The 13,319-nt window shown below is 43.5% G+C and overlaps 1 long non-coding RNA gene across 1 annotated transcript in view; it reads left to right on the plus strand.

Annotated features, from left to right (window-relative positions):
- The window catches only part of LOC108638018, a 40,874-nt gene continuing 28,986 nt past the window's right edge, over positions 1,432–13,319 (plus strand). Inside the window, exon 1 of the long non-coding RNA XR_001919550.1 lies at positions 1,432–1,522. This is a non-coding gene — a long non-coding RNA (uncharacterized LOC108638018). The remainder of the gene's footprint in view (positions 1,523–13,319) is intronic.

A 13,319-nucleotide genomic window follows, 5' to 3' on the forward strand; every position in this document is an offset into this window, starting at 1 on the left:
TGACCTGTACATCTTTTTCTGGCTTTGAGTGATGTCAGAGAAGCCTGGGTGAAGGCCACTGTGATAGTGTTGTTCACGTGTACTATCACCATGCGCTTTGAGCCAAGAGGTGTAGGAACTTCTCCTGACAAGGGTACTGTCCAGGTTCACACCCTCATATTTGTGAGGCTGTTGACTAAGCTGTTGCTGATGCTGCATGCTTGTCACCTGGGTGCTATTGATCATTCTGCCTCCACACTTAATTTTGTAGCAACTTAATGACAGAGCTTATGTAGTGGAGTGATAACTTCAGTGATGAACCATCATTTTTTTCAAGGCATAGCTACTTTCCTTTTTTAATATTTGTATGCATTATAAATGATTGTCTTTTATATTTGCCATTGAGTTTCTATTTTACGTTACTCTTTGTATTTTATTTGTCATATGTGGGATGGTTGGTTAAGAAAGCTCCCCCACCCCTGTGGTGGAATTGGTGATCAGTACATTTTAGAGTTCTTTATGTATTCTTGATGTTAAACTATTATTGAATATATGCTTGGCAATTTTTTGTTATTATAGTGTACATTGTTTTTTCACTGCTGAGGATGGTTTACTGCCCAATATTTGATAATTAGGATGTGTTTAGTTTACCTCTTTTTATTTTGTTGGCGTGAACTTTTGGTGTTGTATCTGATAAATCATTGGTGAATCCACTGTCGAGAATCATTTTTAGGTTACCTATACGAAATTATGGATGCTAGACAAACATTGTGATAATCGTTTCACAGTATACGTATCAGTTAATTTTTTGTCTGTAGCTTAAACTTACACAATGATATTTGTCATTGTAAGAGTTGCTTATACAACCCCTTTTATGTCACTGTTTAGAGTTGGGTTTAGAAAGGGGAAATAATTAAAACACGTTGGATAAAAGAAACAAGAACGCAGTTTATACTCATTTAAAGTGTCTTGCTCTTAAAAGGCTGTGGTTAGTGACCCAAATGATATCCCTTAAGTCCTCCATCTCAGACACCCAGGTACTGACCCTGAGTTTGTTGAACTCACCACTATGCGAAGTTTGCTGTTTTGTAGGGTGTGAGTAGGGAATAGCCCATTTCTACCAGGCAGAGTTTTGTATTTGTAATATAGAGACTAGTCCCATTCTTGTTTCTTAAAACTGCCCAAGTTCCCAGATCCCTAAATTGCTTCAGCTTCACTAGCAGGATCTGAGCACAACATGCTGTGAAAAACAGCTTTTTATTGAGAATAAGCCCCTTTAATCTTAAGAGGAAGTATCTTGGTTTCCGACATAACTTGAAGCTTTTACCTGAGCAGTGTTTCAGACTGTAACTGAATGCTGTCAAGGTAACAGGCCCCGCCCCCTCCGCGCCCCGCCCCTCCCACGAACTCTGCGCACAGCGTGCGCTCGCCCCGCCCCTGGTCGGAAGCCGCGGTTCGAATACCACAAGCCCTTTCCCACGGAGCCGGAAGTTGGAGAGCGGGGAGCCGAGGTCCCTGAGCGGCGCCTACGCTTCCTTCTAGAGTAAGTTTGTAGAGCTCGCCACCCCTCCAGTCCCCACCTCCGCCCCCGCTCACTCGTCCTCATGGTGTGGGAATTGCCAGCGACCTGCAAACCTTGGCACCCGGTGCTCGGCCCCCAATAAACGCTGCCGCTGCCGTTGCGGCCCAGTTATCTTTTCGTTTGGGTTTTAAGTGTTGCTGAGGCGGTTTTGGCCCTGGGTGCGCGTAGACACCGCCTCTGGCGACATTTTCCTGCTTAAAACTCATTTTGACCTCTGGCCTCGCCAAGTAAAGCCCTCTCTCGCCAGTTGGAGTCACGCCCGCCGCGTCGCCTTGTCGACCACTGGAGGCAGAGTCCAGATAGGCTGCGCGCCCTCTCCCCGGTCCTGGGATTCCGGACAGGCCGCCCCACTCCTGAGCCCCTTCCCTCCCAGCCCCTCTGTCCTCGCGTCTCCTGAGGCCGGTCCTTCTACCCCGCAGCAGCCCCCTTTCCTGTCAGCCCGTCCCCTCACCCCGCGCAGGGTCGGTGACCTGGGCCAGCCATGTGACTGCCAGTGCTGTTCCGTGCCCAATTCAACTCGGGGGAAAAGTTCAACTCTTCCGGTCCGGGGGCGTCTCATTCTGTCGCCAACTCAGTAAATTAAGGAGGCAGGAGGATCAGGAGAAGCAGTTCCTCAGTCAGAAGGACTGAGAGAAATAACTGCAACTGAGGAGAAAAGCATCAGGGAGAACCAATGGGAACACAGAATGGCTGAGGGATTTGCAAAGGGATAGTCAAGTCAAAGAAGTTAAGCCTTGAAAATAGCCAGGTGAGTAAAATAGAGAAGTATTAATAAATTAGGAAGCCAGATCTCCAGGGATTGGGAGAACTGCCCTGTCTCAGTGATGGGAGCGGGGAGGCGAAGGGCGATGAGGTCGTCAGAGGTGGACGGGGTTTAGGCCGGGTTTGAGTCCTGGCCTCTTCGGTTAAGAGTCCCGAGTTGTGTTTTCACCCGGTTAGTCCTGCCACAAGGGTTCAAGTCTCAATCTGAGGTGACCGGTTTTAAGGTGCTGCCAGAGAAAGGTAAGGAGCAGAGGAAGAAAGTGCTGGAAGGAAGCATAGCCACATGGCCTGCCAGAGAGTGGGGAGGAAGGGAGAGTCACAGCGAGAGAAGCGGAGTAATTTGCAGCGCAGAGACGGAGCCGAAATGGGGAAAGAAAGAGGCAGACATAGGTATGGATATTTGAAAGACTCAGGAAGGTTGGAGAGAGAGAGCATTTCGAGGGGGAACGAGTTGCAGCAGCCTGAGACAGGACACGTTTGAGGGAGGAAATAGGACTCGAACAGCAGGAGAGCAGAGAGGGAGAAAAAGAGACACTAAGACCCAGATGAAATAGGGAGATAGGTGAACAGAGGGGTAAGCTCTATGCAGGTGTGGCCAGCCGTTTGGATACAGATGATCTTTTTAGTTATGCAGAGGAGGATGAGAATTCCAAAACTCCTGTCTATAAGGCTTGTGTCTTAATTTATTACTTGTGGCAGAAGATGACTTTCATTTGCAAACCCTGTTGAGCCTGGGGCAGTGGCTTGATTGACTGAGCTGTGAGTGACCCCCTTCCCTTGTCCTATCATAAGATAGAGGTCAGGGAAGAAGAGACCTGGGGCAAGAAATGACTGACTCTAGAGTGTCACTCTGTGGTAGCTTTTTTTTTTTAAATGAATTTTTTTGGCTGGGCTTGCCGTGCCCTCAGGAGTTGTGGCTCCCAGGTTCTAAAGCACAGGCTCAGTAGTTGTGCACGGGCTTAGATGCTTGTACTTGTGGGATCTTGGTGAACCAGGGATGAACCCATGTCCCCTGCATTGTCAGGCAGATTCTTATCCACTGTATCATTATTGGGTAGCATTTTTAATGGAACACTTTTTTTTTTTGAAACTGATTCACAGTTTCTCCTTTCTTTATGAATGGTGCTTTTTGTAGCTTGGAAAAGGTCTTAATTCATTCAGTTTCTGTACTGATTTTTAACTTCAGAAATAAGTTTTTTTAGTTTCCAGTATTCTACTCTTATCATCCTTTTCTAAATATGGTTATTCTCCACATTTTTTAAACTTTGACACCAGATTTTTAGGTTAAAAATAATTCTCAGTTCTTTTTTTCAAAATTTTTCCAGATTCATTCCTTGCCTGAGTGCTTTCTTCCCTTCATCTCATACGTTTGAAATTTTCTTTGGTAAGTAGTAAATCATCTTAGACTGTCTTGTGCCATACTTAGCAAAAATGTCACCTCGTTTATCAGTGCTAGTGAGGTAGATGAGCCTAGAGTCTATTATACAGAGTGAAATAAGTCAGAAAGAGAAAGACAAATGCTGTATATTAATGCATGTATATGGAATGTAGAAAGATGGTACCAGTGATCCTACATGCAGGGCAACAAAGGGAGACAGAGATGTAAAGAACAGACTTTTGGACTCAGTGGGAGAAGGTGAGGGTGGGATGATTTGAGAGAATAGCACTGAAACATGTAAATTACCATGTGTAAAACAGAATTATCAGTGCCAGTTCAATGCACGAAGCAGGGCACCCAAAGCCAGTGCTCTGGAACAACCCAGAGAGATCTTGTGAGGAGGGAGGTGGAAGAGGGTTCAGAATGGAGGGGCTGCTTCTGCTGCTAAGTTGTGTCAGTCGTGTCCGACTCTGTGTGACCCCATAGACGGCAGCCCAACAGACTCCTCTGTCCCTGGGATTCTCCAGGCAAGAATACTGGCATGGGTTGCCATTTCCTTCTCCAATGCATGAAAGTGAAAAGTGAAAGTGAAATCGCTTTGTCGTGTCCGACTCTTAGACTCCTTAGTGACCCCATCGACTGCAGCCTTCCATGCTCCACCATACATGGGATTTTCTAGGCAAGAGTACTGGAGTGGGGTGCCATTATAGTTACTAGCAGTCTGTTAATGAAGGAAAGGAACGTTTTAACACTCAGAATGCCACCAGGCCCCTCATCTATAAAATGCATTTGGGGATAATCTTGGCAGCAGATGATTCATCCTAGGCCGTAAAATGATTAACTTGAATCTTGTTGAAGGGCAGATTACCATACAAATAGTTTTGTTTACATAGGTTAGGGGAACAAAATGTGAGTATAACATACTGGTTTGTGAAGTAGGTTCTGAGCCATTAGGCGGAACTGACTTGAAGACAGAGTCTGGGGTAAGTGCATAGTCCATTCACATAACTTAAGACTAACATTTCCGTAAGAAAAATGCATTGGTTAACTCAAGGTTTGAGAATAGTTAACTTCAGGTGAAACCAGGTGTCATTATGGCAACACATATGTTAAGAGAAACCTTTTAAATTTGTATATAGAAGGAAAAAAGTATCGCTGGTTTGTTTCCTCCTGCCACTTAAGAGAGATAAAAATGTCTGACACAGCCTATTTCCTCCATTTGGAGACCCCTGGCCTTCCTGCCTGTTACCCTCTCAGTCCCCCCTTTTCTTTTAGAAGAATTATGTTGCCTAGGGAAAAGGGGCATCATTCTCATTTCATAAGTGCTTCCGAGCTGAAAAGGGGCATTGTCCCTAAATTGGTGAGGCAACGTATTCTCCTAACCCTCATACCGAAGATGTCTGATCCAGGGCCCCCAAATGGTAGTTGGAAGCAGCTGCAGCATTAGCAGGAGTTTGAGCAACTATTTCAGGAAGGGGGATCCCTTCCAGGGTCCGAAACTGAGCTCTTGTCTAACAGTTGGAAATACACTGTCCGAGGAGACATATGTGCTGACAAACAAGAGATTTCATTGGGAAGGGCACTTGGGTAGAGAGCAACAGGGTAAGGGAACCCAGGAGAACTGCTCTGCCACACTGTCCGCAGTCTTGGATTTTAAGGTGGTGAGATTAGTTTCTGGGTGGTCTTTGGCCAATCATTCTAATTCGGAGTCTTTCCTGGTGGGGCATGCATCTCTCAGCCAAGATGGATGCTAGCGAGAGAGATTCTGGGAAGTGGACAGACACTCCCTGTCTCCTTTCGACCTTTCCCGAACTCTTCAGTTTGGTGGTGGTTCATTAGTTCGGTATTCCTTATCAGGATCTCCTGTCATAAAACAACTCATGCAAATGGTTACTATGGTGCCTGGCCAGGGAGGGGGGTTTCAATCAGTGTGCTTCCCCTAACACAGCCATTTGTAACTTAAAAGCTTTCATGCAACTAGAAACAAATCCAGTTACACAGTTACAGATGCAGGGAGCAAACAGCAAAAACAAAACAATCAGAATTATTGTAAGTAAGATAGTTTTCCACCATGGGGCACTAGTTAACATCTCCTAAAAATGAGGCAATTGAGGCTTCAGGAATATCCATAGCCCCAATCATCTTGTTCATGTGTTTAGTAAAATGAATAACATTAGTGCTCATATCAGGTATATATGTACAGTATTGGGTATGAATAATAGCACACGTTCCTCCTTGCACAGCTGTCAGAATATCTAAAGACAATCTGTTTTGTAAAACCACCTTTCTAATTTGTTCTTGTTCAGCATTAAGAGCTGAAATAGCTTTTTGAGAATCTTGTAATGCCTGTTGAGTAAAATTAGTCAAAGCATCCACTCGTAGCATATCATCTGTAGTTCCCAAAAAGGGAACAAAGACTGTAACCAAATAATCATATCAGTGAAGTACAGACCTTGCCCACCAAGTTTTAAGGTGGGGTAAAGTAGCAGGCTTTTCTGGAAGCTCTGAAAATATAAAGCCGTGAGTAAAGGCTAGACCCAGGGTGCATCTCCCTATCCAACCAAGGGGAGGCCATGCCTATAGGTAAGAGCCACATATCCAATAGGTCCCGTTTGGAGCAAGCCAGCTGACTGAGATATCCAGTCCCAGTTAGTGCCTGGCCAGACAAAGGGAGGACCTGAATTGGGGTTGGAAAACATGGGAATGATTATGTTGCATACTTCCTGAGGCAAAAATCCCAATTGTTTCCAATCATTGTAATGAAGTTGTTGGTTAACTTTTGGGATTAGCTCTGTTTGTTCTCAGGATATAGGGGCAGTATATACTAGACGTCCTTTTTCAGGAGTTAGCCATATAACCTCATCCCATATTTGATAAACGTCAGGTAAAAAACCATTAGATCGAGACCTATTTGCCTTATGTGTAGTGAAATAGTCATTAAACTGAGACAATGTATAATCAAAATTAAAAGTCACGTTATGTCCATAGTTAAAGTACAAAGTGGTGCACCAGTCCATTTTAGGGTTGGTAGATGTCATCAGATGAAGAAGAGGCATCACATATGATTGTTGTGGAAGGTATTCGGAGAGATGGAGAAAGTCTTTTTCTTGAAGTGGAGATGTCCACCACAAAAGCCTTTCATCATGAAGAGGGGAGCATTCCACAGTTGTGGAATGCAGCGTAGGAGTGAGCCCAGGGCATGAAGGCATTGTCTTGAGGATCAAACGGCACACTCAGGATTTTTGGAGTCAGCAGAAGTAGACTCACATAGATTATCAAGTCCATCTGAAAAGTACAAAGTCATAGCATAGAAAGTAGAAACATAAAATGAAGTTACTTAGTTCTGGTCAGGGTGCCACCTCTTAACTCAAGTGAAATGTACCCACGAATAAATTCCTTGCACTTTGACAGCTGTGGAAGAAGAAAGAATAATCTGGTAAGGGCCTTCCCAGAGGGGCTCAAGGGATGGGCCCCCAGATTCCAATGTTTTTATGAGGCCCTCGGTTCCTGTCTCAAATAGAGGCTTGCTTGACTCAGAGGCTGGGTCAGGAGTCCTCGCCCTGAGTTCTGTTATTGCCTGTTGAAAAGCTGAGAGCTGAGTTACATAACTAGTTAATTCCAAGGCTTCAGGATCTATAACATCTGTGCATAAGAAAGTCCTTCAATAAATACCTTCAAAGGGGGAAATTCCCTCCTTTTGGGGGGCAGTTCAAGCCCTCATTGAAGCTGTGGGTAGGACTTTAATCCGTTGTCCTGCTTTTTTTGAGTTAATTTGCGCAGATGTCTTTTGATAATGTCATTAGATTTTTCAACCTTTCCTGAGGATTGGGGTCTCCAGGAACAGTGTAAGTGATATTCTATTTCTAGAGGTTTAGATACCTGCTGAGTTAGAGCAGCTTGAAATGCGGAGCCATTGTCACTCTGAAGACTCCATGGCAGCCCAAACCTGGGGATAATTTCATGGATTAAAATCTTTATAACCTCCTTACCCTGCTTACTATGACAGGGAAAAGCCTCCATCCATCCAGTAAAAGCATCTACCCAAACTTGTAAGCAAGAATATCAATTAGCTTTTGGCCTAGGAGTAAAATCAATTTCCTAGCCCTCTCCAGGATACTTTCCATTTCGTTGTAATCCAGATATTGCTAATTCTCAGTCTTTGGGTTATGTTTCTGATGAACCTCACACCTTTTGGTAATGTTCTTTAAAGTTATCATTACATTTTTACCTTCAAACAAATGAGAAGCCATCTGGTAAGTACTCTCTGCACCCAAATGAAAACTGGTGTAAATCCTTAAGAATTTTCCATTGAGCATTTTCAGGAATTATTAATCGCCCATCTTCAAGACTGTAACCATCCTTTATCTGTAATCTTTGCTCGTCTTTTCTCATATCTTTCTAATTCTTCCTCAGTATTTTACGGTTTTTCCTGTTCCACAGGATCTGTCCAGATCAAAGGCATCTACAGTGAAGGGTTTCATAAAGTGCCAGCTTTTCTGGCTTGAGAGTCAGCCAGCTGATTACCTTCAGCTGCTTTACTCCCATTCCTGCTGTGCCCTTTGCAATGCAAAACAGCTACTTCTTTAGGATAATATATAGCAGTTAAACGGAGAAGGCAATGGCACCCCACTCCAGTACTCTTGCCTGGAAAATCCCATGGACAGAGGAGCCTGGTAGGCTGCAGTCCATGGGTCACTAAGAGTCAGACACGACTGAGCGACTTCACTTTCGCTTTTCACTTTTATGCACTGGAGAAGGAAATGGCAACCCACTCCAGTGTTCTTGCTTGGAGAATCCCAGGGACAGGGGAGCCTGGTGGGCTGTCGTCTATGGGATCGCACAGAGTTGGACACAACTGAAGCAAACTTAGCAGCAGCATAGCTCCACTCCTCTCAACCTCTTTGAAATGCTTAATAGGTTCTCCGGTTGCTGTTTTAAACTGTCTTTCTTTCCATATTGCAGCATGAGCATGTATAGTCAAATAAGCATACTTAGAATCCATGTAGATATTTACTCGCTGCCCTTTGTTAACTCTAGAGCTCGGGTCAGAGCCACAAGCTCCATTAACTGAGCACTGGTTCCCTGGAGGAGAGATTTTGTTTCTGAAACCTGTTCAGCAGTCACCATGGGGTAACCTGCTTTATGCTTTCCATCCCGAACAAAAGAACTGCATCTGTAAATACTTCCATGTCAGGATTGTCTAATGGGGTTCCATTAGATCCTCCCAAGCTGCATAGTTTAAATTTAGGAATTGGGAACAATTGTGATCAGGTGTTTCATTTTCCTTCTCAGGAAGGAAAGTGGCAGGATTAAATGTCTACTGACTTTAAGCTAAGTTACTGGTCCATCTAACAAAAATGACTGATATTTAAGAAGCCTACTTTCTGTCATCCAAATATTAACCTTAAATTTAAGATCCACTCACATCATGAGAAGTCAGGACAGTAAGATTTCGTTAATTAATTATTTTTAAAGCTTCAGGTGTTAATAAAGCCGCTGCCCCAATTACTCTTAGGCAGTGGGGCCACCCATGTGAAATTACATCTAATTTTCTGCTTAGATAAGCAATAGGGTGCTGGTGAGGCCCTCGGGCTTGTGTCAAAATTCCCAAGGCCATGCCTTTTCTTTCAGTGACAAACAGTTTAAATCCTGACCCTGTGGGCAAGCTCAATGTGGTAGCTTGCAGGAGGGCAGTCTGAAGAACCTTAAAAGCCTTTTGAGTATATGAGACAAAGCAGTTTGTCTGTTTGGGCCTGCTGAGTTTCAGCTATAAGTTTATATAAAGGCTGGGCAAGTTCTTCATAACCCGGAATCCAAATATGACAGTAGCCTGTGATTCCCAGAAATCTTCTCAATTGTCTTAAAGTCATAGGTAGGGGGTAATTTAGTACAGGTTTAATTTTCTCAGGGCCTGTGGCCCTAGTCCCTTCTGATATGATTAGGCCCAGATATCTAACAGATTATTGACGAAGCTGAGCCTTTTCTCTTGATGCCTTATAACTGCAGCCTGCCAGAAAGTTTAATAAGTCTTCTGAGGCTCCTGAACAAGCTTCCTCTGTCTCAGCACAGAGCGAAATATCATCTACATATTGTAACACCACTGCTTCAGAGCTATTAAAGTTTTGTAGATCCCGTGATCTTTGTCCAAATAAGTGAGGACTGTCACGAAATCCCAGGGGCAAAACTGTCCAGGTTAACTGAGAAGCTGGCTGCATAGGGTCTTCAAAGGCAAATAGAAATTGACTTTTCTCCGCCAAAGGCACAGAATAGAAAGCATCTTCAAATCAATTACTGAGAAATATTTGGCTCGTTCAGGAATTTCAGACAATAGAGTATAAGGATTAGGCACCATGAGGTGTAAAGGAACTACAGCCTCGTTTATTATTTGTAAATCTTGAACTAGTCTCCATTTACCATTTGATTTCTTTATACCAAAATAGGAGTGTTGCATGGACTGTTACAGGAACTAATAGTCCCTGTTCCTTTAAATTTTCGATGATGTGTTTTATCCTTAACCTCAGGTTTCAGTGGATACTGCTTCTTATGTGGAAATAGGTAGGTCTTTGAGCTTGACAACTACAGGAATAGCATTTTGTTCTTGACCCACAGATTTTCCATCAGCCCATACTCTAGGATTTACAGTTTGTTCAACTAAAGGGAGAGAAAGGGAGGGCTCCATCTTTTATGAAAACAGAGGCATGGACCTTGTTCAGTATCTTCCTCCCCAAAAGGGGTGAGGGAGACTCTGGCATGATCAGAAGCTCGTGTGAAAATAGCCCAGAATCTCAGTTACAACATAAAGAATAACTGAAATAATACCCTTTGGCTCGTCCAGACAGTCCCTTATGGAAGTGGATCCGGAAGGAAGTGGGCCAGGGGCTTCAGTAAACACGGACTATGTTGCCTGGTATCTAAAAGGAAATATATGGATTGGCCCCCACAGTTATAATACCGGGGTTCCTCAGGTGTAATTAGGACAGGAGCTTGTGTGGGGACCCCCGGGGCACCTTCAGTCCTGATTGTCTTGAGAGTCTGACCCCAGGTGTCATTATGACAACCAGTATTTTAAGAGAAACCTCCTTTTAGATTTGTATAGCGAAGGAAAAAAATCTTGCTAGTTTGTTTCGTCCTGCTGCTTAAGAGAGAAAAAATGTCTGACACTTGCAGCCTATTTTGGAGACCCCTGGCCTTCCTGCCTGTTACCTTCTCAACATCTTATAATAAAATAGACATATTTTCAAGTGTGGTTTTACCAAAGACATGAATTGTGTGTATGTGTTTATGTGTGCACACACAAATGGATATTTCTGGTCTCAGCTCTTTACCAGAGAATAACGGAGGTATGACATTAGATCTTGTGAAATTAAAGGCATTTCTTTGAGAAATGGGAAAATAAAAGAACATTTAACATGATAAAACCACCAAAATGCTTCATTCTTCCCTTTCAAAAAAAAAAAACACCTAGTTTAACTGGTAGTATAATGTTCTGTTTTCTCCATTTTCTATGATCAGTGAAAAAAAGTGAGCTGTGCGGTGATATGAAGCTGTTTCCCTCAGGTCCCTTTGTGACTTTTCTGTGCAAATGAGGAAGGATGGGCTGGATTGACCTGGAACTTCCAACAGAGCCTCTCTCTTCATAATGAAAAAGATTGCTCAGATCCTATTTCCAAGCTGAGCCCTTACAATGTTTTTTGTACCAGTGGATGTATATTTGCAATTCTGTATTTTTAAAATATTTTACTGCAATCGTATAATAAAGGATTACCTGCTTGATATCAGTTTGACCCAATCTTGAAAGAAAAGTTTCTTTTGCTCAGATACATGACAGATGTTCCTGGTCTTAATGGGATGGGCAATAAGGACAAACTTGGCCCACTTGCCCTTCAGCCTCCCATTTCATTATTCAGTTATACCTGGTTCTTTCACTCAGCTCAGACCTTCTCATAAATGGCTTCTCTCTGGGCCTGAGGGAGCCACTTGTAACATGCAGATGAGAGACTAGACTGGAATCTCTGAGTCTGAGCAACACTGACCCCCCCCTGAATGATTAGCCAATTGGCTGTGTGTCTGTGTGTGGCAGTTCTGGTTTGGAGGGAGTTTCTAGGTGGTAATGAGAATTTTAAATAGATCCCAGTCCTCCCTGAATGAAAAAGGAAAAGGAAAACTGTAGGATGGAGGCAGGATCACAGGCTCAGAATTAGATGACTTCTATGAATAAGGCTAATCTAAAGGGAGATTTTTTTTTTACATCCTGATATTCAGATCTCCACTGGCTTTCATTGTTCTTGGGTCAAAAGCTTGACTCCTCGCGGTTTCTATTTCATAAGTGCTTCCGAGCTGAAAAGGGGCATTGTCCCTAAGTTGGTGAGGCAACGTATTCTCCTAACCCTCATACCGAAGATGTCTGATCCAGGCCCCCAAATGGTAGTTGGAAGGCAGCTGCAGCATTAGCAGGAGTTTGAGCAACTATTTCAGGAAGGGGGATCCCTTCCAGGGTCGCGAAACTGAGCTCTTGTCTAACAGTTGGAAATACACTGTCCGAGGAGACATATGTGCTGACAAACAAGAGATTTCATTGGGAGGGCACTTGGGTAGAGAGCAACAGGGTAAGGAACCCAGGAGAACTGCTCTGCCACACTGTCCCGCAGTCTTGGATTTTAAGGTGGTGAGATTTAGTTTCTGGGGTCTTTGGCCAATCATTCTAATTCGGAGTCTTTCCTGGTGGGTGCATCATCTCTCAGCCAAGATGGATGCTAGCGAGAGAGATTCTGGAAGTGGACAGACACTCCCTGTCTCCTTTCGACCTTTCCGAACTCTTCAGTTTGGTGGTGGTTCATTAGTTCGGTATTCCTTATCAGGATCTCCTGTCATAAAACAACTCATGCAAATGGTTTACTATGGTGCCTGGCCAGGGAGGGGGGTTTCAATCAGTGTGCTTCCCCTACACAGCCATTTGTAACTTAAAAGCTTTCATGCAACTAGAAACAAATCCAGTTACACAGTTACAGATGCAGGGAGCAAACAGCCAAAAACAAAACAATCAGAATTATTGTAAGTAAGATAGTTTTCCACCATGGGGCACTAGTTAAATCTCCTAAAAATGAGGCAATTGAGGCTTCAGGAATATCCATAGCCCCCAATCATCTTGTTCATGTGTTTAGTAAAATGAATAACATTAGTGCTCATATCAGGTATATTATGTACAGTATTGGGTATGAATAATAGCACACGTTCCTCCTTGCACAGCTGTCAGAATATCTAAAGACAATCTGTTTTGTAAAACCACCTTTCTAATTTGTTCTTGTTCAGCATTAAGAGCTGAAATAGCTTTTGAGAATCTTGTAATGCCTGTGAGTAAAATTAGTCAAAGCATCCACTCGTAGCATATCATCTGTAGTCCCAAAAAGGGAACAAAGACTGTAACCAAATAATCATATCAGTGAAGTACAGACCTTGCCCACCAAGTTTTAAGGTGGGTAAAGTAGCAGACTTTTCTGGAAGCTCTGAAAATATAAAGCCGTGAGTAAAGGCTAGACCCAGGGTGCATCTCCGTATCCAACCAAGGGGAGGCATGCCTATAGGTAGAGCACACATATCCAATAGGTCCCGTTTGGAGCA

This window comes from Capra hircus, chromosome 18 (genome assembly GCF_001704415.2).
Source record: "Capra hircus breed San Clemente chromosome 18, ASM170441v1, whole genome shotgun sequence".
NCBI classification, from domain to species: Eukaryota; Metazoa; Chordata; class Mammalia; order Artiodactyla; family Bovidae; genus Capra; species Capra hircus.